The sequence below is a fragment of the Pistacia vera genome, unplaced genomic scaffold (assembly GCF_008641045.1).
Source record: "Pistacia vera cultivar Batoury unplaced genomic scaffold, PisVer_v2 Contig1576, whole genome shotgun sequence".
Classification (NCBI taxonomy): Eukaryota; Viridiplantae; Streptophyta; class Magnoliopsida; order Sapindales; family Anacardiaceae; genus Pistacia; species Pistacia vera.
Genome location: NW_022195659.1, coordinates 20,359 through 45,027, shown reverse-complemented (window position 1 = coordinate 45,027; position 24,669 = coordinate 20,359). Strand labels below are relative to the sequence as shown.

Below are 24,669 nucleotides of genomic sequence, written 5' to 3'. Positions count from 1 at the left end.
CATATAATTCAAGAATTAGAAGCTGCAGAACCTGAAACCCTAGGTGAAGTCACTGGAAAAAGCGCGACACACCTCGGCTCCGCATCTCTTGGCGTGGTACTCGGTGACGGGTGCAAATAAAACCCCTTTTCTTTAATAGCTTTCTCTTCGGCTTCTCTGTCCATCTTACTACTATCTGCATGTAAAACCACTCTTGTTAATATAATTAACGGTCCGGATCGGTCAAGGGGTCAGGTATCAACGGAGTAACCGACTAAGAGACTAGAGAAGGAAATCAAGATACTAGGAGAGAGAATCTCGGGTTTTCGGGGCAAACCCGGAAGTGATAAATGGGTTTGGGTTAAGAGGTTGATCTTAAGGTTCTTGAGAGAATTTCTGCGTTCGTAAAGCTTGAAGCCAGATTGCTGTGTTTTTTGGGTATAGACTTGATGGGAGGATGTTATGGGTTTTGTTGGAATTAGGGTCGGTTGAGATGCGGGTTTAGAAGCAAGCTTAGCGGTATCGGAGGATCCGGTAAGCATTTGAACGACTTGTTTGAAGGAAGTAGTGTCAGCTTGAACAAAATGGTGGGGTAAGGGTTGGCGGAGTCGGATCTGGTGATGGGTTTGGGGTGGGCGGCTACTGCTGGTGGTGGAGCTGCTGGTGCTGCTGTTGGGCTGTAGCTTTTGGTGAAGGAAGGAGAGATGGTTAAGGTTGTTGTCTTGGTGGTGGTGGTGGTAGTGGTGGTGGTTTGGTGAGGTTTCCATGGGAAGGTGTTAGTTTGTGAGAAAGAGAAAGAGATACAGATAGAAGTGGTGAGGAAGAAGAAGACGACTTTGATATGATGAGATTAAGATGAAAGTTTAAGACTTTTGTTTAAGTTTCTTTTTGGTTTGGTAACAAATGTTTTGGTGGGGGGAAGGGACTTTGGGTTGCTTTCGTCGTGTTGTCCCCCGCACTCACTTCCGGGTGTTCAACACAACATTCACAGTCAACCTCCTCTCACTTCACTTTCTTTTCTAACAATATTACCCTTAAACAGTTTTTTTTTTTTTTTTTTTATAAAATATTTAATCAACATTTCAAATTCCTTTTTTTAATATAACTTACATTGAAGGGAAAGTTTGAAGTGAAACACAAGATTCATATTATATGGCTTTATATTCTAAATGTATTACCAAGCATTTCTACACAAAACATTAAAACTTCATAAATTAAATTATGTATTTTCATAATTCCTTTAAAACCATTTTGAGTGTTGCATGTATTATTTAATCAACTATTTCTAGATGATCGAGTGGTTCAATAAGACTATTGGGTGTATTACTCAAGAGTTCATAAGTTCAAGTCTCTTGTCGGTTGTTAATATGAGTAGTCATTGAAACTTTATCCGATCGATAATTCTAGGATTCAAGGGGATTAGTTGAAATACATATAAACTGGTCTGAACACCCCGATCAAAAAAAACATGTATTCCTTAATCAAATTATTATAAATGAACAAATAATATCAAGTATTGGCTTTAAAATATATGACTATATTTCTATTTTTTTTACCAAACGATTTCTAGAAACATTTTAATTTTATAAATTAATTATTTTTTGTCCAAGAAAGATTTAAATGCATATGTAAATTAATAAATTTTTATTTTAAAAATGTATTTATATATTAAAATAGAAATGTATTTTTAAAATGTAATTCAAGAAATTTTCTTTTTAAATATTTACAAAAAGATAACTCCATTTTCTTTTCGTAGAGAAATAGATAGAGGGAGTTAAAGAGGAAGTGATGAGACGCGCGGGGAATGAAAATGGTCAAGAGTAGAGTGAAAGTCCAACTGGTAACATGCTATTGGCGGTCTGTGGAATTTCAGACAAAAAAAGGTGGGGCCATAGGCGTGACTATGAGAGAGAGAAATAAAAAGAAATTGTCAATAAAGGTTTCAAATTTTGCCATTGACTTGAAGAGGCATTGAGTCTGACTACGGTAAGCTGCTTATTAATATTATATTATATGCCTCTCTTTTTCTCTTATTAATGTTACACCATCTGATGCATTTAATCTCAACTATACTTTATATTTTTAATTAAAATTGTTATTATTTCATAGTACACCGCACATCTTCGAAAGTGTTATTTATTTTGAAAAATATATTTCATATATAAAAAATATGTTTATTAATTTTTAAATATAAAAAATATAATTTTTATTTAAATCCAATAGACTCTTTAAATTTAATAAAAATATTTTTTATTTTTAAGAAAGAGACTTAATGAGAGAGAAAATTAATAAATAAAATATATGAAAACTTGTATTTTATTAATTAAAATTAGGATAGAGAATGAAATTTGACTCTCTAAATGTAGAGAGCTAAACTCACTCTATATTTTAAAGATAAAGAATTTGTTTAACTCTTATTTTTATAAATAGGATCTTTATAATAAAGAGTTTGGGTCATATAAAATGTTTTTTGGAGATGCTGATAGATCTCTTAATTTTAATGAATATATTTACTGTAAATAAAAATTATTTTTATTAATTTTTAAATATAAATAATAAAATTTGTATTCAAATACAATTTACTTTTTAAATTAGACTTAATAAATATGAGAGAAAAGTCAAATTTACTCTTTAATTTATATTTAAAAAATAAATAATCTATTAAATTTTTATTTTTATAAATAAATTCTTTATAATAAAAAATTTGAATCTAGCCTTTACTAATGGTCCGAAATATTATTTTATTGTTCTCTCTTTTATAATATAAAATATTTCCATGAGGCCCCTGGTAGGTCCATACCATGACCTCCTTCGATTATTTCAAGTGTCTTTTGTCTTCTAACCATTTTAAGTACATCTCAGTCAGATCGTTCCTCTGTTTATGTCCCACACCGCCTCTCAATACTCATATTTTTTGGATCCGTAAGTTTTTTTTATTATATCACTTAGATCCAGTAAAATAGGAAACTAACATTAGAATCCTCATTAGTTTACTTGCCCTTGCCAAGTCAAAAATACATTGTGTAAGGTTGTCTTTTTGTTTTAAACAAAACTTTTAACATATAAAACATTTACACATCCACACTCACGTTACAAGCATTCTTAAACTTTTAAGTTTTCAAATGAGACTAATAGTTATAGATTTCAAAATGCAATACAAATTAGAGACATTAATTATATACAATCTTTTCTTTTGCTATAAAAATGTTGAAAGGGGTGAAAGAATTGACCTCAATATCGAAGGGGTGGATCCAATAGCTTACTCATTACATAAATATTCCTCTCACTGTGTCACTAACAAGGACCGCAATGTTACTTTTCTATTGTAAGGGACCTAAAAAATTGACCCCAAATATCAAGGATCTGAAGAATTACCTTCTCAAAATTCCTGCTTAAACATTAATAAATTGGAACAACAATAATTGTTGATCATAATATATTATGATAACGGTAGATTTATCATTAAATGAAAAGACTTTGTAAAAAGTCATAATATATATAAATTCTGAATTAATTAATCAATTATGTCTTAAAATTAAATGGTGTTTGATGTGGGTAGCCTTTGACTCAATATCTATAAAAGGTAGAATCCTATAAAAGCATTGAAGAAGGAGAGAACTTACAACTAAATAAAACCAAAATTAAAAGTGTACACTACAAATCTTAATTAATTAGAGTAATGAAGGTTTAAGGGGGAAAATTGTTCCAATAATTGTGGTTACGCTTAATGACATTGACACACATATTGAATTGAAGATAGGTAGTTTTATTGGGAGTATCCTAAGATAATCAGTCCTGTTGGGTATAAAAAAAGTTGAAAATGAGAATGAGAGAACCAATTCTTCATTAACGAAAACACTGACCTGAAACTGAACCGGCAAATGTAAAGCTGAAGGGACCACATGTAGAAAATCACAAGTCTCAAGTCATTCAACACTCCATATTTTATGGATTGGATAGTGTTAAATCTACCCAACAATGCACGTTTATAGCAACTATGATGTTGTTCTATTATTGTCTTAAGGTTTCTGCTCTGACCCAATTAAATCAAATCTGGGCTTTTCTTCATTCTAAGGCCCATTTAGGGATTGGATTAGTTACTCCGTTTTAGCTTTGTACCATGGACCTCAGTCCAAGGTCATTAAAACTTCTTAAACTTATTCTAAATTGGGCTAATCAATGTATTCACAAAGTTAGTGCCCTGCATAGCGCACAGTTTAGCTGCATTCTTTCTTCACCATATGATCCGGGTGGAAAAAAAAATCCGAAAATCGAACTAAACCGGAAAATTAGGCCAAAAATTAGGTTTTTTGAGCAAACCGGTTCGGTTTCGGTTCAGAAAAAATGGTGAACCGATTTTCTGGATTGGTTACGGTTTACTTACTCAAATAATTCGATTACCCAGATCCGGTTTTTTAACTCGGCTTTTTTAAAATGCCCTAAAACCTAAAATCCCTAAATGTCTAAATCTTCCCTCTGTATTAGATTTAGACTATTACAGTATTACTAACTCTCACCTCTCAAATCTCAATCCTTACTAAACTCCTTAGTAAATCCTCATCACCCATTTGATTTCGACAACACCTCCACACCAGGCCTTTGATCTGTTTGATATCCTCATCACCCATTAGTTGTTTACATCGAGACACCTGATACGAGAGCCAAACTGAAGTTGCTGAGTCGTCGACAACACCACCAGGTACCACAGAGCAGGCGGATGACTGAGCAAGGTGACTTTATTCATGAGCTTTCAACATAGTGAAGTAGATTGCAAACTGATAAGTAAACACGTACATCCATGGAGATAACAAGTTAACAACTACTAATATGCTATGAAATTGATTAATGATTGTCCAAAACTCCTTCGATTTCATAGCCCTTTGCTTCAATGCCATGCACCAGTTCGAAATTCACTTCACTTTCCCGTTATTTCTCATTCTACTAAACGGAATCCTCATTTCGTTGCTTGCTGTCTTTCTAACGAGAATACTTCCAGTGAGCTCCTTTTGTTCTTGACTTGTGTTTTCTTTTGTGGATTTTTCATAATTTTCAGTTTTATTTGGGTTTGTTGACTTGTTTGTATCTACGTCAAGTGTTTGTAAATATGTTTATAAGAAATTTGGCAATGAGATTTTTTATTTAAATTTTAAGATTTGTAACATATACAGTTGAATTTTAACTTGTTAAGTTATGAATCCAAATAAAGTAATATATTCACTCAATTAATTGTCAGAAAGCTAACAGAGATTTAATATGGTATAATATATATGAAGAATCTGGGGAAAACGGGTAGTGAGCCAAATTGTGTTCATTGTGTTAAGATTGTACACCAGAGTGAGTTACATCACATCAAACAAGAAAGTTCAAAAGATGGAAAGTTGGAAAAAGTTGAGCAAGTCTTTGTTTTAAAGATAGAACCGAGATTTGAAAAAATCGGTTTAAAACTGGTTAACCGAACCGAATTTCGGTTAGGTTACAAACCGGTTTGAGTGAAAAATCGGTCCAGTTTCGGTTTGGTTTTTCACCTAAATTGGAATCCGGTTCGGTTCAAAATTATGGTTAATCGGTTTTTTCCACCCCTACCATATGAAGCTGAATTCCACGTATTTGCCTAGTTAGCACTTATCACTCATATTGCTGAATCAGGTCGATTTGTCAAGACAGCTATCATATGACTAGAGGGCTACTTCTTAGACCAGACCACCGATGCAAAACTATAAATAGGGGTCTTTCTAGGGGGAAAGGTAAAGCTTCTTGAAGTCAGGCCTAAACTTTTTTGGAAAGTAAATTCTATGTCTCATTTAGATCCTCGCACATCTCAATCTGAAATTGAAGTGTAAAGAATTACACATTTGTAAAATATTGCCAACTAAATGCCTGATGCATTTATAGATGCAACAAAAATAATGAGATCATACATTCTTGCTGTCAATACACCAGCAAGGATTGATGTTAACAATGAACAATCCATGCGGGCAACGATCGATTTATCGATGTTGTACACTAACTTTTCAAATTTTGATGTCGGTAAGGCCTTACTGAATAAATCTGCAAGATTATCACTAAAGCGTATTTGTTTGACATCAATCTCTCGATTTTGTTAGAGTTCGTGAGTGTAAAAGAACTTCGGTGAAATATGCTTAGTTTTGTCTCCTTTGATATATCCTCGCCTCATTTCAGCAATACATCCTATATTGTCTTCATTTATAATTGTGGGAACATCTGAGGTACGTGACAATTTACATGTACTTTCAATATGATGGATGATAGATTTTAACCACACGCATCCTTGGTTGGCTTCATGAAGCACAAGAATCTTGGAGTGATTGGAGGAAGTGGCAATCAATGTTTGTTTTGTAGAGCGTCATGATATTGTAGTATCATTGTAAGTGCAAAGATATCTCATTTGCGAATGGGCTTTGTAAGGATCAGAAAGGTATCTAGCATCTGTATAGCCAACTAATTTAGGATTATTAACATATTTTCTTGGATAAAATAATTCCAAGTCTTTTGTTCCATTGAGGTAACAAAAGGCATGTTTGATCTCATTCCAATGTCAAGGAGTTAGGGCAGAGCTAAACATTGCCAACAAATTCACTACAAATGCTATGTTTGGTTTTGTACATTGTGTCAAATATAATAATGCACCTATTGCATTTAGATACGGTATTTCAGGATTAAGTACATTTTTGGCGTCTTCTTTAGGATGAAATGGATCATTTTTAAGATCAAGAGATTGAACTACCAGTAAAATGGTGTCAGGACTTCCACATTTCTTTTTACTAATGTCTGTATGTCTGGGAGATAGAATGTAACTTGTATCTTACTTTATGATCGGCGCGTTGTTAAGGAATTCTTTTGGGCTGGAAAAACTGTAAGCAGTCACAATAGAGAGTATGCTCATTCAACTGCTCTCGGTGTAAGTTATTTCCATGACATTCAATAGGTTTAGTTACTGCTTCTTATGCTTTCTATTTTGCCAAGTGATACATGTGGATTCATTGACTCCTTGCTTCGGATTTCTTGAGGGTATCTATAATGATGTTGTACCTTTCTACAGCTCATCCCCTTAGGCATTGGATCTAATTTTGCAAGAACATTTGGTTGGTAAGTTTGTCCCCCTCTAATTTGGTTTGAACCGCCTATATGAATGTGTCTCTTAGTTCTTGTGTACTTAGTGAATGGAAGTCTCCATTTTCTCATGGCTTGTATTCCTTGTAAGTGTCTTGGTGAAAGAAAACTATTATTCGGTTGGATATAGTTTCTTTTGTTCACTAACAAGTATTTATAACAGTGCTTCTTGATATGAACTCAGTAAATATCTACTTTGATACTTGTGCGGCTAGAAGATTGGGATTGGTTATGGACACATTTTGCTAGTGAAGATTATCAGGTAATAATTTTTAATATTTATGATTTTTACTATAAAGTTTCGTGGATGATTTATTAATACTCAGTTACTTATTATTTAATGCTTATTATTGAAAAATTATCTAATATTTATTTTTGGCATAACTAAAATATTATTATATCTTTCATTATGCATCAATTTTCAATATGTAGAAACTTTCAAAAGTAAACAAGGCCAATCGTGCTAAGTTGTCGTATAATCATTATGGTGGGTCAAAACCCTTTGATTTTCGCCGAACAAATAATTCAGAGGTTTGAAATATTTATTTTTGAATAATTTTTTATTTAATGTGTATATTGTAATTGTTATTTATTTGTTTGTTTTTTGAATATTAATTGTCTTTTATTTGTTTATTTTTTGAATATTAGGATCTTCCTGAAAGCCAACTCCAAGGGGAGATGCATTTATTCCATGACACTCATTTTAGTATTAAAAGAAATACTTGGATAAATGATGAAGCCAAGGTTCAATATGTAAGTATTATGTAGTGTATTTCATTTTTTGTATAAAAGTTTATTATATTTATATTATAACCAAATACCTTTTAATTTTTTAATTTATAAAATTATATTATTTTAATTTATATATTTGCGTGTATGAACATATATATTATTTTTGTAGGAACAAATCGTGGATTGGATTATGGTCCAAAACCATCTACGTCTTCTAAGACTTCAAGGCAAGCCAATCAAGAAGTTTTAGAGGAACTCATACACTTGTGTGAGGAAGTGCAAGAACTACAAGGCATAAGGGAAGAATTTCGCCAATATAGCCAAATGATGGAGAAGATGCAGCAGTTCACCTCAGTTAATGTGGATTTTTGTTCTAATGGCTCACAGACATTTCCAGACCAATTTTCACCAGATCCTCCACTAGCTGCAACAATCTGAGTTTTTATTGTTACTTTTTGTTGAATATTAACAATTTAGTCAACTTTATATATTTTTAACTTTTTATTTGAAAACAAACATATATAGTTCTATAATATATTTGGTTTGATATATTTGTGTGATTTCAATTCATTACATTTACAAATTAATATTTACGTTTTAGAATTAATGTCTAAGATAAATTAAATATTATTTAATTATATATTATAAAATGGGCGACGACAATTATATTTCGACGTTGTAGACTTTTAGCTATGAAATACATTCATCGTTGAAAAGTTTTCTTGATGACTTTTACGTTTCATTTCTAATTGTTTTAAGTGATGAAATATAAAGTACCGTCGTACTATACTTTAAATGACACATACAGAGATTACGTTACTATTAACTTTAGACAACAACTCATATTTTATCGCACTACATGTTAGGCAACAAAACGTCACATTTCGTCGCTGTATACTTTAAGCGATGCACACAATTATGACGTCGCTCTTAACTTTATGCAACAAAAATGCATATTTTGTTGCGGTATACCATAGGCGAGCAAAATTCACATTTCGTCGTGATATATGTTAGGCGACACAAACACACATCTTGTCGCGGTATAGTGTAGGCAACATAATAGAGAGTACATCGCTATTAACTTCAGGCGAGGACAACTAATATTTCACCGGTAAATAGTTTTAGTGACGAAAATGGTATAGGTGACAATTTTTTGGTTTGTCGCTTGCAGATTTAGCGACGAATTTTAACAAATCGTCACCTAAAATAAAGCGCGACACTCCTACTGCGACGATCGTGGCGAAGATTTTCTTCCGTCGCTAAACATATACCGCAACAATTTCTAGGTTTTTAGCAACGAAAAAATTCGTAGGTAAAAGCCCTTTTTGTTGTAGTGACCATTAGGGTACTCATTGGGGTGACAAAATGTTCGTTTAATCAATAAGGTAAAGCTAAAAAGTGCAAAACATATTATACATTGGAAGAATTTTAATCCTCTTTTTGACTTTAAAATTCAAAATTTAGAAAAGCAATTATCATCTCAGCTTCATAAACACCAAAATAATAATAATACTAATAAAAACTAACCATATTAAACATAAATAAACCCAGAAATAATGTAGATGAACTACAAAAATCACGAAATATCTTTCAGCCACTACAAATAAAACATAAATAAACCCACTGAAACCCTAAACCATCATAAAAACAGCAGCAAACAGAAACAAAAACTAGATTATGCTAAAATAGTTCATCCTCTTGGACTAGTTCATTTTCCTCCTTTTCAAAAACGAAGGGAACGGCAACTAAGGCAAAAGCTAGAGGAAAAACACATCCATTGTAATTGTTCTCGATGCCAATGGCCGCCAAAATTATAAGATGAACAAATGTAGCAACCAGCTGAACTATTGAGAACACAATCTCCACCATCTCAAGTTGCCTCTCGCAGCTTGTAATTTTTGTTTCAAATTTTTTGTTCTTCCCATAATTCGATTGTAAACAATCATAACAAAGCTAGAAGCCGACAACAAAAATGCAAAAAGAAGAAAAATACACCTCACTACAACAATATACACATATAGAAAGGAAAACTGTAACAAATACATATTTACAACTATAAAAGTTAATATTTATAGCTAATTGAAATAATTTTAGTGATAAGATTTTCTCCCTTGATGCTAATATTTATCTCTTGCTAGCTACAATGTATTAGCTATGGTAAAACATTATAGCTAATTAATGTTGTACTTAATTATAGTCATTTCATTTACATGGCATATAGTATCATTATTAGCTACGAGTTTAACTATATAGTTATTATTTGTGCATTAGCTATAAAATATTGAAAGTTGTAGCTCATTAATGTATTTAGCTATAAACATTTTATGTACATGGCATATAGTATTAGTATTAGCTACGAGTTTAACTATAGAGTAATGCTATGCTTACTCACGATCTTACTAACAATCTTACTATCTTGTGTAAATATAACGCATAGTACGGATACTATGCGTATGGTATCCGTACTATGCTTTATATTTGCACAGGATAATAAAATGGTTAGTAAGATCGTGAGTAAGCATAGTATTATTGTTAGCTATATAACTATTACTTGTGCATTAGCTATGAAATTTGTAGCTAATTAAGGTATCTAGCTATACATATTTTATTTTCATGGTAGTAACAATATTATAGTATCATTATTAACTACTAGTTTAAATATATAGCTAGTATGTGTGTATATAAATTATTTGAACTTGTAGCAAATAAAGAATGTGAAAATTAATTGGCTACAATTCTTATAATATGCAGTTATAGATATTCTAATTCATCCCGTAAGTAATTATATTTTTATTACTTATGAATTAAATAGTTATAGTCATAGTGTTAATCACACCTAAGGTCAATAGTAAATTAGAACGTTCAACCAATAGCTAACTTAAAAGAACTCTTCAGTAAGGTAAGAGTGTGGGCATTTTTAAAATAAAATTTTTATTTTAAAGGATCTTCGAGGTTTTTTTTTTTTTTTTTTTTTTATGATGATTTAAAACTAACACTTTATGAAATATATATGATTTTAGGTATGAGATATGAGATATTATAAAAATTAGTAATGTTACATATTTGTATATATGGACTTGTATGTATGTTTTAGATGTTGATGATGATAGCGTTAATAATACTATTAATGTTTGAGAATGACAACATTTGTTTATTGTTAATTATATATAAAAAAATGTAAGAAAATAGTAAAAAAACAAATTAAATCATATGAAATATGGTTAAAATTATAAGAGATATGATACAAATTAAATCATATAAAATACAGCATAATTACCTTTTAAAAGACTTTTTCATTGTTTAAGTTGGAGATTTATTTGCAAGTTCATTTTATGAACAAGAAATAAAGAATTTATTACGGAGCTTAACAATGGTAGGATTTAAGTTGCTCTCTTCTCTTTGTGATTTAATAAATTGTTCTCAAGGTATCAATTGCAATTGATTCAAACCACTTATGATTTAATTCACAATATCTTTTCGTATTGTTTATAACAAGAATATAAGTTTGTTTATAAAAATTGAACTTAATTGGTGATTCACATGAGACTATGGTTAGCTTGTGTAACAACCCCACTATGTAAAGATTATTTATCTTATTCATCATTTATAATTCAAATTATTTATCTTAAATATGTATAATTTAATTTTCTTCATCATAATTTATGTAATTTATCTTTTATATCTGAATAATTTAATAAATAATTTATATACATCATAAATTATAAGATTAATTAATAAGATAATTTGTTTAACCTTAGTTATGGTGGACCTTATTATTATTTAAATAGCTTAAGCCCATAGACCTTATTATTGTTTAATTAGGTCAAGTCTATTGTTGACGGGTGAGCATGAAATCAGGGTAGAATCGGAACCGACAAGTACACGGGAAACTGGTTTCGGTTCCTACCCAGAATCGGCCTGCATAGGGTAAGTTCTGGTTCCCATTTTGTGGAACCGGTGGTTCCAGTTCCAGTTCCTACAGTGTTGGAACCAAGAACCGGAATCAGAACCTGGGTATGGGTACCCTACTAAGAACCGGGGTAAAAAAAGTTTTCTTAAAAAATGGGGGGTTTTCTCTAATTTTTAATTTTACAAATCAAAAGTTAAAATACATAAAACAAAAATCTGAATCTGGGGTTTGTAATTTCACGAATTGGGGAAGAAGGGAAAAAAAAAAGTAAGGTCGCCGCTCGTCGAAATCAAATCTCTGGTGCCAATCTCTGAGTCTCCCAGACGCCAAAGGTCGTCGATTCACTTCCTACCTACTAGTTTTCAACTTCTTACGCCCGTTGTTTCTCATTCAAGTGGTTAGACTTCTGGTTTTGGGTTCAATTGCTTCTTTGATATTAGGTGATACTTCTGAAAGCTACTTCTCTCTACTTTTTTATTATCACTTGCCGTAAAAGATGAATGGCTTAATATGAACTATAAAGTGTTATCTATTAGCTTTTCTAAAATACGAATTTTTTTTTTTTATGGTATTTGTCTTCTCCAGTCATGACACTTGCTTCTTCAAAATGAAATTCCTGAACAGGACTTCGTTCCAAGCAAATCACACGGTTTTGGTTAATCAAGTAAGTGAAATTAAGTTTTTCTTGTTTCCCTTCTTATCACAAAACTTTATCTCTAATTCCTTGAACCCTAACATAACAATACTCCCAATTGTTTGTTTTTGGAGTCTTACTTATAATTTTGTTTTTGTTCCTTTGTTTTTGTTTCAGTTAGGAGTGGGTTTAAGAATATCATAACGTACTCTCAATTGTTTGAAGAAGACCCAGTGCTGCTAACTTCCTTGGGTCTTTTTAAAGCACTAGTAAGTTTAATTTGATTTGTTTTACTTTATTTAGATTATTTAGTTATTTTTTGTTATCAATTTGGTTTGGTTTTAAACATTTAAATATTGATAGCAAATATGTTTATTAGTTTGCTGCTGGTTTTATCACTTTCATGTGGGTTCTTTGCAACTTTAATTAATACTTTAAGACATTCATAACCAAATATAGCCAATTTATGCTGTAATTGTATTTGCTATTTGGCCAACATGAAGATTATAATATTCAACCACTTTATTTTATTTTCTTACTCTAAGTTAATGGTGATATTAAATAATGAATTGGTTGTATATCAATATCATATTATTATATTAATTCATTATTTAATATCAATATCATATTATTATATTAAGCCACTGCCAACAGTTCTTCGTTTTTTGTTTTTGGCTGTTAGTGTTAGTGTTAAAATGGAGTTATCTGTGATGTCACGCACTCACAAAACAGCTCTTAAGCTCTTTATTTAAAAGTAAGAAGTTTATATCTTGATTATGTGGTCAATAATTTTCAAGAAAGTTATAATGTTAAGTAGATCTCTTTGAGATTAGGATTCTCTTTGAAGGCTCTTTGTTATTGCTGTTGCTTTGCCTGATGATATAATAATGGGCTCTAAATGCATATCCTTTTTCCAGGAAGTGTGTTCAGCATTGTAAATTAGTTGCATTTATTGAAATCAGACCTCATCATAGACTACACAGATGGATGATCTACACAGATTGATGATTTACTTTACATGAATGCGCAAAATTCTGTGATGCAATCAAAACTGAGATAGAAAACCATCGTTTTTATTGACAAGTAATACAAAATCACCACAAGTTTTTGTTCGGAAACACCATTGTTTTAGCAGAACGCAAGATGCTCATAGAGGGAACTTTTCAGATTAGGAAAGTATTTCCTTTAGGAGCTGCTCTGCAGGCATTTGACTTACATAAAAGACATATTTCTTAAAATTTGTAATTGCTTTTAGTTTTTTTGCAGTGGATTTCCTCCGTTGGAGGACAGAGATAAGTCAAATGCAATAGACATTCTAATAGTGATTTTGTGATAAAGGTAATTATATGTGGATTTCCTCCGTTAGAGGATAGAGATAAGTCACTCAAGCTACTTGTAGGGCATGACTTCTTTGGTGGTGATACACTAACTAAAGATGGGAGTAGACGATGGGAAGAGAAGTTTATGATGATGCTTACAACTCTAAGGTCAACAATCTTCAACAAATAACCAAATCCCTTTAGATGAAATTGTAAGTTATTTTGAAAATTGCATATATACTATGAAAACCATTTTTCTTTTACATTAATCATAAAGTGATATGCAATTATTACATTAGTTTATATGAATAATCTTTTTTTTTTTTTTTTTTTTTTTTTTTTTTGAAATTTGATTTGCATATTGGTAGAAATCTTAAATGGTCAGGAAAGGTTGCTATGACATTGAAGCATTCATATTGTGTAAAAAAAATCGTTGTAACATTTTAATTACTAGGATGAAGGATTTTATGAGTAGACAATTTTTTTTAGTTGAATGACTTTATTAATGTTTAATTTTTTATATTAGAATTTTTCTTATTGATGTCATATTATCTATTTAATATAAAAATATTGCTATAAATTTGTAATTATTATTAAATTTGTTAATTATGGCAATATTCGTTACAATTAATTTTGATCGAGCAATACTATAAGTTCTTGATATAATTATTTGTTCCATTGCAAATAATTATGGGTGCGTTTGGTGTAGTATTTTGGATAAGATTTTGAGGATAGTATTGGATTGTTGGATAGGGGAGTATTACGAGGTAAATTTGAAAAATTTATGAAAAAGCCCTTAGGTTTACTAATTTAATTAAAGACCCTACTATATAAAATGACAAAAACACCCCCACCACCTGCAGTGTCAGATTCCGGCCGTCACCGTCGGAATCTGGCCAGAAAATTTCGTTACGGCACAGACCGATCGGATCTGTGCCGTAACGCATCATTATGGCCTTTTCCGGCCGTCGAAAAAGGCCAGATCTACGACCTGTTATGGCCGTCGACAGCCGAAAATGCCAAAACGATGGCCATCTTTGGCCGTCGTTGACGGCCAGATCGGTGTAATTTCGGCCATTTATGGTCAGAATTTAGGCCGTTGTACAGATTCCGGCTATCACCGGCGGTAGTTGCCGGAATCTGACAAGTTGGGTTGATGAGGGGGTTTTTGTTAATTTTTAAAAAAAAAAATCAAGGGGCATTTAGTGAAATTAATAACCTTATTGGGTCTAAAAGTAATTAAAAAAATAGGGTAATATTTCTGGAATAGTGTGCCAAACATTATTTGGAGAATAGGATTGAGAATATGGATAAAAATAGGGAGCCAAACGCACCCTATAATATTTATCTACAAATTAAAAGTATTCATAACAAGTAATTTCAATATTTAGCTATTCACACACTATGCTCATAGTAATATTTTTTCATATATAGATATGATTTTTATATGTTCGTAGCAAATAATTTAATATTTAATAAACTCATTTTATATGTAGCAAATAATCTTTTTATTTAGTTACGAATTTAGTGGTTACAAAGCTAACATATTAATATATTTGCCATAGACATTATTTTTGTAGCAAAAATTTTCAAGTTTTAGTTATAAATTTACATTTGTGTAACTAAAATGCAAACATAGCTATAAAGACTATTCTTCGTGGCTATAAAGGCAAAGTTTTTGTTACAAGTTTATTATTATTATGGCAAAAACATTTAAGTTTTTAGTTCCATATTAATCTCATCCATAGCAAAAAAATATAAATTGTTAGCTACGTAAGCAAAAAGTCACATGGTTAACTTTTAACTGCGTCACTTCTCTAGCTATAATAAGTTACAAAATATTGCATTCGTAGTTAAACCATTTAATTGCGTCAATTCATACTTTTAGCTACAATGAACACTATGGCTAGAAATACATAATGTTGTAATGTCTGTTTTTCGTAAAGAGCACTGTTTTGAAAACCGGACCGGATCGTCCGGTCCAACCGGTTGGACCGTGAACCAGTCATGTGTCCGGTTCGGTTCACTCTCAAAACCATTATAAGCATTAAACCATTTTAAATCGGTTAAAAACCGGATAATATTACTAAACCGTCGGTCCAACCGGACCGACAGAAAAACCGGTCCATATTAACAACCTAAATCCTAAACGCGATGCAGTCATTCTCACGCCGCTTTCTCGTCTTCTTCAATCTTCAATCTTCAATCTTCAGTTCTTCTCTTTCTCCGTTTTCCTCACGAAAATTTCTAAGCAAACTCTCTGTTCTTTGCGAAAATTGTAACGATTTCGGCTCTGTCTTCTGTTCTCTCTGAAATCCCACCCAAATCGCGTTTGAACTCTCTGAAATCGACGACGTCTTCCTCCTTCGCCGGAAATCGACGACGGCAGCTCTGTTCCTCGCTGGAAATCGACGGCGATAGCTTCATTTGTTGACGATAGCTCCATTCCTCGATCTAGGTACGCCATTCCTCGCTCCCTTACATTTAAGTTAACACCCTTTAACTTTTTCAATCTAAAGGCAAACCATAGCTAGAAAGTGTACATCTATCGGGTTTTTTAGTCTGAAATTGTTAGGGCTCTTTTGTGTTGAATGAGCAATTGATTTGGGGCTTTTTGCTGGGGTCTTTCTCGTTGTAATCTGGGCAGATTTGTGAGAGGGTTGAGTTTCATTCTTGAGGCTAGGATAGGTCTCTGATTTCTTGCAGGTTATAGAGAGTTATTGAGTGATTAGGCTTGGGTTAAAGCATTGCTCTGTTTCGGCAGATTGAGTGTGTAATTCTTGGTTTTTGATTTCTTTGAATCTTGTTTGTGTTGGATTGATTTATGTGTTGGATTGACAGGTTAATTGTGTTATATCATTTTTGTTATTTTCCCATCTCCATTGCTATCAAACATTTGAAAAACATTTTTGTTAAATTAAATATCGATGTGGGGGTTCATTCATGCATGCATGGGAAAGTTTGATGTGTTTTATATTGAAGAGAAATGGAGGAGATGATGATGGAAGGATTCTTAGGGATTAAGACGGTTGAAGTTTGATGTGTTATAGTTAGTGATATATTAATTTGATCTCCTATTGTTAGGGTCTGAAGCTGCTGAAGGCCTCAATGGAATGCCGCAATGTTTTAACTAGTGTTTTCTTGGCCAATAAGAGTGGTTAATATACTTCATGCAGTGAGGCTTCTTGATTTATCTGGGACTTAATTTGAAGCCATTCTGATACTAAAAGCTACCTCTGTTTTTGTTTTCTTTTTAATGTTTTTGGGTTATGAACTCTTCAGTTTGCTCATCTTTTGTGTTTCTAGTATATCATCCGAGAGTAACTTATGCTATGTAATTTTGATGGATTTTCGAATTGCTCTAGATGGTAATATAGGGATTTAGATCAGTTGAACTGTCTAGATGATGTTAATGTATATACTAATAATACTACTGATGTTAGTAGAAGCTAAAATCAATGATGATGTTAATGTAAAGTGCTTTTACATTTCTTTTTAAGGGTGTGCTATTTATTTTATAGTAAAACCTTTATACATTATAGAAATCTAAAAAAAAAAATTGTTTTTTTAAAAATGTGCTGACGTCATCATGATGTGTGATGATGTCACCGGTTCAATCAGCGGTCTAACCGGTTGAACTGGTGGAACCATGACCCGACCATCAAAACGGTTTGCCCTCCGATCCGGTTTTTAAAACAATGGTAAAGAGATCGAGTACAAATGATACCATCTCCAACAAAAGAAAAAAAAAAACCAGTGTTTGTTTCTTATATTTGATTATAAGTAACCTCAAACCCTACAAATTTAGAGCCCAAAGTTACAGAAATATATAGTGTTAGTATTGAAAAATAAATTAAATTAAATAAAGAGTGAATTAAAATGTTACCGTGGTGATGATGGATGAAATAAATTTCTTTGCTTCTACTACGTTCATGTTATCCATGATAAAAATGCTAACTATGAGTTCTTCCTAACGTTTTTGTTTCAAAAGGAGACATGGAAAAATAAAAGAACAAAATGACAACTTGTGCTCCTTCCTAGACATACAAATAATAACTGAATGATTTTCTGAACAAATCAATACTGAATGAGTCAAACAGTGCAATGTCACTTCTTATACAGGTTGTGGGCCACCAAGCAACAGGGGAGGGCCACCTAGCAGCATGGGAGGGCCACCAAGCAACTACGTGGAATGTCGCCACCAAACAACTACAAAGGAGTGCCACCAGCCAACAATTCCGGGGGAATGGCACCCCAACCCAACAACGCTGGCAACACAGGAGGAATGGGCAAATTGGTACTTAAGCCATCCATCACTAAAGTTGGTCTAGAATCTCTATCATTTTTGTAAAGGATCCAAGGAGACATATATGGACCTATTCATCCACCAAGTGGACCTTACCGCTATTTTATGATATTGATTGACGCATCGACACGATGGTCACATGTTTGTCTATTATCTACCGGTAATATTGCTTTTGCTAGATTACTGATACAACAAATTATCAGATTACAGGCACACTTTCTAAATTACCAAATTAAAGCAATCCGTTTGAACAATGCATGTGAGTTTACCTCAAAGATATTTGATGACTATTGTACAACAATGAGAATTAATGTTAAGCACCCAGTACCACATGTACATACCCAGAATGGTATAGCGGAGTCATTTATAAAGCCTATCCAATTAATTACAAGAACTTTGCTATTACGTATGCAATTACCGACTTTTGCCTGGGCTCATGTTGTTTTACATGTTGCAGCGTTAATTCGTGTAAGACTCACTACATATCATCAATACTCTCCAATATAGCTTGTATTGGACATCAGCCTAATATATCCCATTTAAGAACTTTTGGTTGTGTTATGCAAGTTCCAATTGCACCCTCTCAACGCACCAAAATGGGACCCCAATGTTGTTTGGGAATATATGTTGGTTATGACTCACCATCCGTCATCAGTTATCTTAAGCCCCTGACGGGTGATCTGTTTACAACACGTTTTGCAGATTGTCATTTTGATGAGACAATATTTCCTCCTTTAGGGGGAAAGGTAAAGCCTCCTGAAGTTAGGTCTTAACTTTCTTGGAAAGTGAATTTTATATCTCATTTAGATCTAAATCTATGCAGTTATGAATCAGAAGTTCATTGATCCTAAACTTTTTAAAATTTGGCACTACAGTCTTGGTCACCCAGATCTACTATGATGCGTAAGATTATAGAAAATTCACATGGGCACCCATTAAAGAACCTAAAGATTCTATCAGCTAATGAGAGTACTTGTATTGCTTGCTCACAAGACAAATTGAAACTTAAGCCATCCATCACTAAAGTTGGTCTGGAATCTCCATCATTTTTACAAAGAATTCAAGGGGACATATGTGGACTTATTCATCCACCAAGTGGACCTTTCCGCTATTTATGGTATTGATTGATGAATCGGCACGGTGGTCACATGTTTGTCTACTATCTACCTGTAATGTTGCCTTTGCTAGATTGTTGGCACAAATTATCATATTATTAATCCAAAACCACCATGAATATCTCAACATAACATCATAAACTCACATACCAAACAAAACCTTCACAACTTTCAAACCTGATTTCACTAAACAAGAGATCTCAACCTCCAAACATGCACAAACACAACACAAAGCACACAACCAGATTCGAACAAGGCTAAAACAACCACTAAGAAATTTCAGCCAAGATAGAAAAGAGCACAAAATAACTTACTTGAACACAAAGGATAGAGACAAGAAAAGCCTTCAAGCATAAAAGATTTCTCCACCAGCTTGAAGTTGAATCACTGTCAAATCCCTTGTCAAGACTTGTATAAAGATTTCAAAGCAAAAAGAAAGCCATTCCTCTCAAGTGTTTAATTTTCAATATCATTGTTCAACCTTTACAAATGAGAGAGAGTTTGCTTATCTAGTGGCATTACAAAAGTAACTAACTAAAATATAACAAAAGTAAACTTGCCACCTAGGATGATTAACTAAACATAACAATACCTGATTAAATCCTACTAATAAGAGTACATGAGTTTGGGCCTTGGAGTTTAATGAAATGGACCCAAAATGAAGTAGCATGGAAATGCTCTTTGGGCTTGGATAATAGGTTGTTTTGGACTTCTTGAATGCTTAGGCATTTTCTTTGTTAGACTTCACTTGGTGAATTTGTGCTTGAATGGGCTTGGGCCGAGATGTCTCCTTTGTGCACATGGGCTGAATTGTTTCCTTGCATAATTTGGGCTAGTTCCTCTCCTTGAGCTTAAGCCAAATCTGACTTGTCTTTTTGCACAACTTGGGCTAGCTTCCTTCCTTGGGTTTCGGCCGAGTTACAATTCATATGATCCACATGTCATGTACCAAGTTTTTTAAGATTTGGAATGACTATTTTTTATTCAACCAAATTTGCAAGTGTGTTATGGCTTACAATTCCTTTTCCATTTAAGTTCACAAGTGTTTTAGGACTTGTAAAGGATCAATTATGGGCACACTTTCTAGATTACCCAATTAAAGCAATCCATTTAGACAATACTAATGAGTTTACCTCAAAGACATTTGATGACTATTGTACGATAATAGGAATTGATGTTGAGCACCTAATACCCCCACCGCCCCAAAAAAAGGATTCATTCCACATCTTCTCATTCTCTTCTCAATAGCTATATAGCAGTTATCTCTCTTCAGAGCAAATATCTTTTGTTGTTGTTATAACCACTCACACAAGAATCAACCAAACAAAGATCACAATCAAGAATCACAAATCACACACACAAGAACAACCGAAATTTTACCGTGGTTCACTTGCTCTATTTTTAAGCAAGCTACGTCCACGTTGAACTCGGGAAACACACGAGCTCGCTGCACTAAATCACTGTCAAGATTACAGATTACACACAGCAACAAAAAATCCTCAATAACCCTTCTTCAACCCGTAACTCACCCTAGAGATTACAGCCTTTGAATCCCTATAAACGGCGTATACAAATACACCCAGAATGACCTGACCCAGTCACTCAATCAATAAGTTACAAGATTCACTCAACCCAGATTGAAACCCTAAAAGACTCAAAATGGTGTTTAACGAAGAAGAGAGAGATTTGCCAAAAGAATACTGTGTACAAAATGTCAAAACAACTCTGCTTTTATATGGTTGACATTAGGGTTTAATTCGAGCCGTTGGATCTTCTCTTCATCAATGCTTAGGATTGTTTTCTCAGTTTGGATCAAAACGACGTCGTCCCATTTAAGTTCTAATACGACAGTGTTTCAAGCCATCATCCAACAATCTCCACCTTGATGGATTGAAAAATAACCCCTATGCCAATGCAGCTTGCCTTTAGTGAGTCCTTCATGGTTCTTTTCTTACCCTTGCTTACTGAATGGACCGCAGGTTCAAGCAATGCTTGAACTTAGCAAGTGTAACAATCTTCGTACCCATGTCTCTTGGATTGTGCTCAGTAGGAAACTTATTGAGAGCTATCTTCTCCCTAGTGACCAGATCTCTCACAAAGTGATAGTGAACATCTATGTGTTTGGTTTGCTCATGGTACACCGGATTTTTACTTAGGTGTATTGCACTTTGACTGTCTGAAAAAATGGTTGGCTTCAGTTCAGAAAGGTTTGCTTCACTCAGGATCCCTTTGAGCCAAATTGTCTCCTTAAATACATCAACTACAACCACATATTCAGCCTCGGTTGTTGACAGTGCAACTATAGGCTGTAATTGTGACTTCTAGCTGATGCAGTTGCCCCATAAGGTAAAGTAATATGCAGTGGTTGACTTCCTAGTGTCCCTATCACCTGCAAAATCAGAGTCTACAAAACCACCAGCTCAAGTGAGGCAAATCTTTTACAGTATTCCAATCCCACATTTAAAGAGCCATTAACATACTTGAGTACCCATTTCAAGGCTGTCTAATGTTCCATACCAGGATTGGACATAAATCTACTCAGCAATGATATCACAAATGATAAGTCAGGTCTAGTACTAATCATAGCATACATCAAGGATCCAATTACATTTGCATAGGGTATGGTCTCCATTTTAATTAACTCAGCATCAGTATTAGGGCATTGAGCCTTGCTTAATGTGAAATGGTTAGCTAAAGGCATTGAGACAGTTTTAGTCCCTGACATTCCAAATTTTTCTACTAACTTATGCAGGTATGAGCACTGGTGAATTTTCAGTTTGCATTTACTTCTTTTTCTATCAATTTGCATGCCTAAGATCTTCCTAGCATCCCCTAGGTCTTTCATTTCAAATTCAGCATTCAGTTTATTCTTTAACACACAGATCAGAAGCTTTGATTTGCTTATTAGTAACATGTCATCAACATACAGCAGTAAGTAAATAGGTATCTCATCCAAAACAACAAAGTAGAAACAACTGTCATACTTACTCCTAGTGAATCCTATACTTACTATAAAGGTGTCAAACCTCTTATACCATTGCCTAGGGGATTGCTTTAGACCATATAAAGATTTCAACAGTAGGCAGACATGGTTGGGGGCCTTTTTATCTATGAAACCTAAGGGTTGGCTCATGTAGATCTCTTCCTCAAGATCTCCATGTAGGAATGCAGTTGTAACATCTAATTGTTCAAGCTCTAGATCCTGGTGGGCTACTATGGACAATATGAGCCTTATGGTTTTGTACGTAACTACTGGGGAAAAGACTTCATTGAAGTCTATTCCCTCTCTTTGGGTGAAACCCTTGGCTACTAATCTAGCCTTATACCTGAGGGGATCCTTTTCAGTGATACCTTCCTTTAGTTTGAACAGCTACTTGCATTGTACAATTTTCTTGTCCTTAGGCTTTGGTACAAGTTTCCAAGTTCTGTTCACCTCCAAGGACTTCATTTCAGCTTCCATAGCAGCCTTCCATTGATCAATTTCCTTTGACTGCATGGCTTCCTCATAGGTTTCTGGTTCTCTTCTTTGTACTTCAGTACCTGCAAGGAAGGCAGTATTTATTAGATCAGCATAGGAATATCTTGTCGGTGCGCTTACCTGTCTTCTGGTTCTGTCTCTTGCAAGCTGGTAGTCTTGCAAGTTTTCAGGCTGAATCTCAGTGTCATCTGCTGTTTCTATCTCATCCTCATGTTCTGGATCAGTTTGTCCAGTTTCTCCTCCATGTTCAATAACAACTTCAGTTTCTTAACTGGTTTGAGTTTGAGCAGGAAGCTCCACCTCAATTGGTGTAACTTCAGGTTGGGTGAAGGGATCCTCTAAACTTGAAATAAGGTCAGATCTAGTTCTAGTTTCCTTACAAGGAAAGACTCCCTCATTGAATACCACATCTCTGCTCACAATGATTCTAACCCCTGGAGAATCTCTATCCCAAAGTCTATAACCTTTGGTCTCTTCTTGATACCCCAAGAATATGCACTTGGTTGACCTTGGTTCCAATTTTCCTCCTGTGGTGTGTGCATAAGCTGCACACCCAAAAACTCTTAGGTGGCTTAGAGCTGGGACTCTACCAGTCCACATTTCCTCAGGGCTCTTTAGGTTTTATTGTAGTAGATGGACTCCTATTTACCAGGTATGCTGCTGTTGTAAGGGCTTCTCCCCAAAAGGAGGTGGGGAGTTTGGAGGTTACTAATAAGCACATAACTTTATCAAGGAGGGTTCTATTCATTTGTTCTGCCACTCCATTCTGTTGTGGGGTGTAGGTTACTATCCTATGTCTTAAAACCCCTTGGTCACAACAAAACTTGTCAAATTCTTGGTTACAGAATTCTAGCCCATTGTCTGTTCTAAGAACCTTCACCCTTTTTCCCATTTGGTTCTCTACTAGGGTTTTCCAGTCCTTAAACCTAGTTAGAGCCTGATCTTTGGATTTCAGTAGGTACACCCACACCTTGCGGCTGTAATCATCCACCAGAGACATAAAATAATTATTCCCTCCATAAGATTTCACTTTTCTAGGTCCCCAAAGGTCAGAGTGTATGTATTCTAGTGGACTAGTGGCTAGGTGTGTCCCCTTGGTGAAACTATTTCTATGCTGTTTCCCTAAAACACAATTCTCACAAAATTCGAAGGGTGTAGTCTTGTCCTTACCAAACTGCCCTTTATGCTTCACAATGTCCATGCCTCTTTGACTCATGTGGCCTAATCTAAGGTGCCACTTTTCTGTATTAGACAAGTTAGTGGAAGTAATCACAGAATTAAAGCAGTTTTGGGAATGGTTCCCACAAAGTATATAAAGACCATTTCTTTTCTCTCATTTCAGTATCAGGTTGTTATCTCTATATATGTTCAAGCATCCATGTTCTGTTTTATAACAACATCCTGATTCATCTAAAGTGCCAAGGGATATCAAATTTCTTTTAAGTTCTGGTATATACCTAACCCTAGTTAGTTTTACCATTTTTCCAATGTTAGCCCTTAGAGTCACTGTGCCTATCCCTCTTACTCTACATGCATTATTGTTTCCCATGTAAACAGTTTCATTGTCAACATTTTCAAATTCCTGGAACCAGTCTCTCCTAGAACTCATGTGAAATGAATAGCCTGAGTCCAGCACCCACTCTTCACCAGTGTCATTCATTAACACAGTAAGTACTTCAAGTTCCTCTACCAGGTTTCTAGTAGTGGCTAGGTTATTCTCGGTATTCCCTTGTTTTTGTTTTTTAATCCACTCAAAACAATTCTTTTTAATATGCCCAGTTTTATTACAAAAGAAGCATTTTCTAGACTCTCCTCTATGCTTGTTACTGCCATTCCATTTTTTCTTATTTCTAGGCCCCTAATTATTCTGATTTCCTTTACCAGTTTGACTAGGTTCTGGTCTACTCTTAACAAACAGATTTGTGCCATTTCGTTTCTGGGTTTTCAATTCTAATTCTCTGGCCCTAAGTCCTGCTGTTATTAGGTCAAGATTTGATACAATACCCGAGTACTGTAAGGCATTCTTGACTACCTGGTAGTCATCAGTCAGGGAATTCAATATAAT

General features: G+C 33.9%; 1 pseudogene; it reads right to left on the bottom strand.

Annotated features, from left to right (window-relative positions):
- Positions 1–8: 8 nt before the first annotated feature.
- On the bottom strand, positions 9–23,204 carry LOC116124890 (annotated as a pseudogene).
- Positions 23,205–24,669: the final 1,465 nt, after the last annotated feature.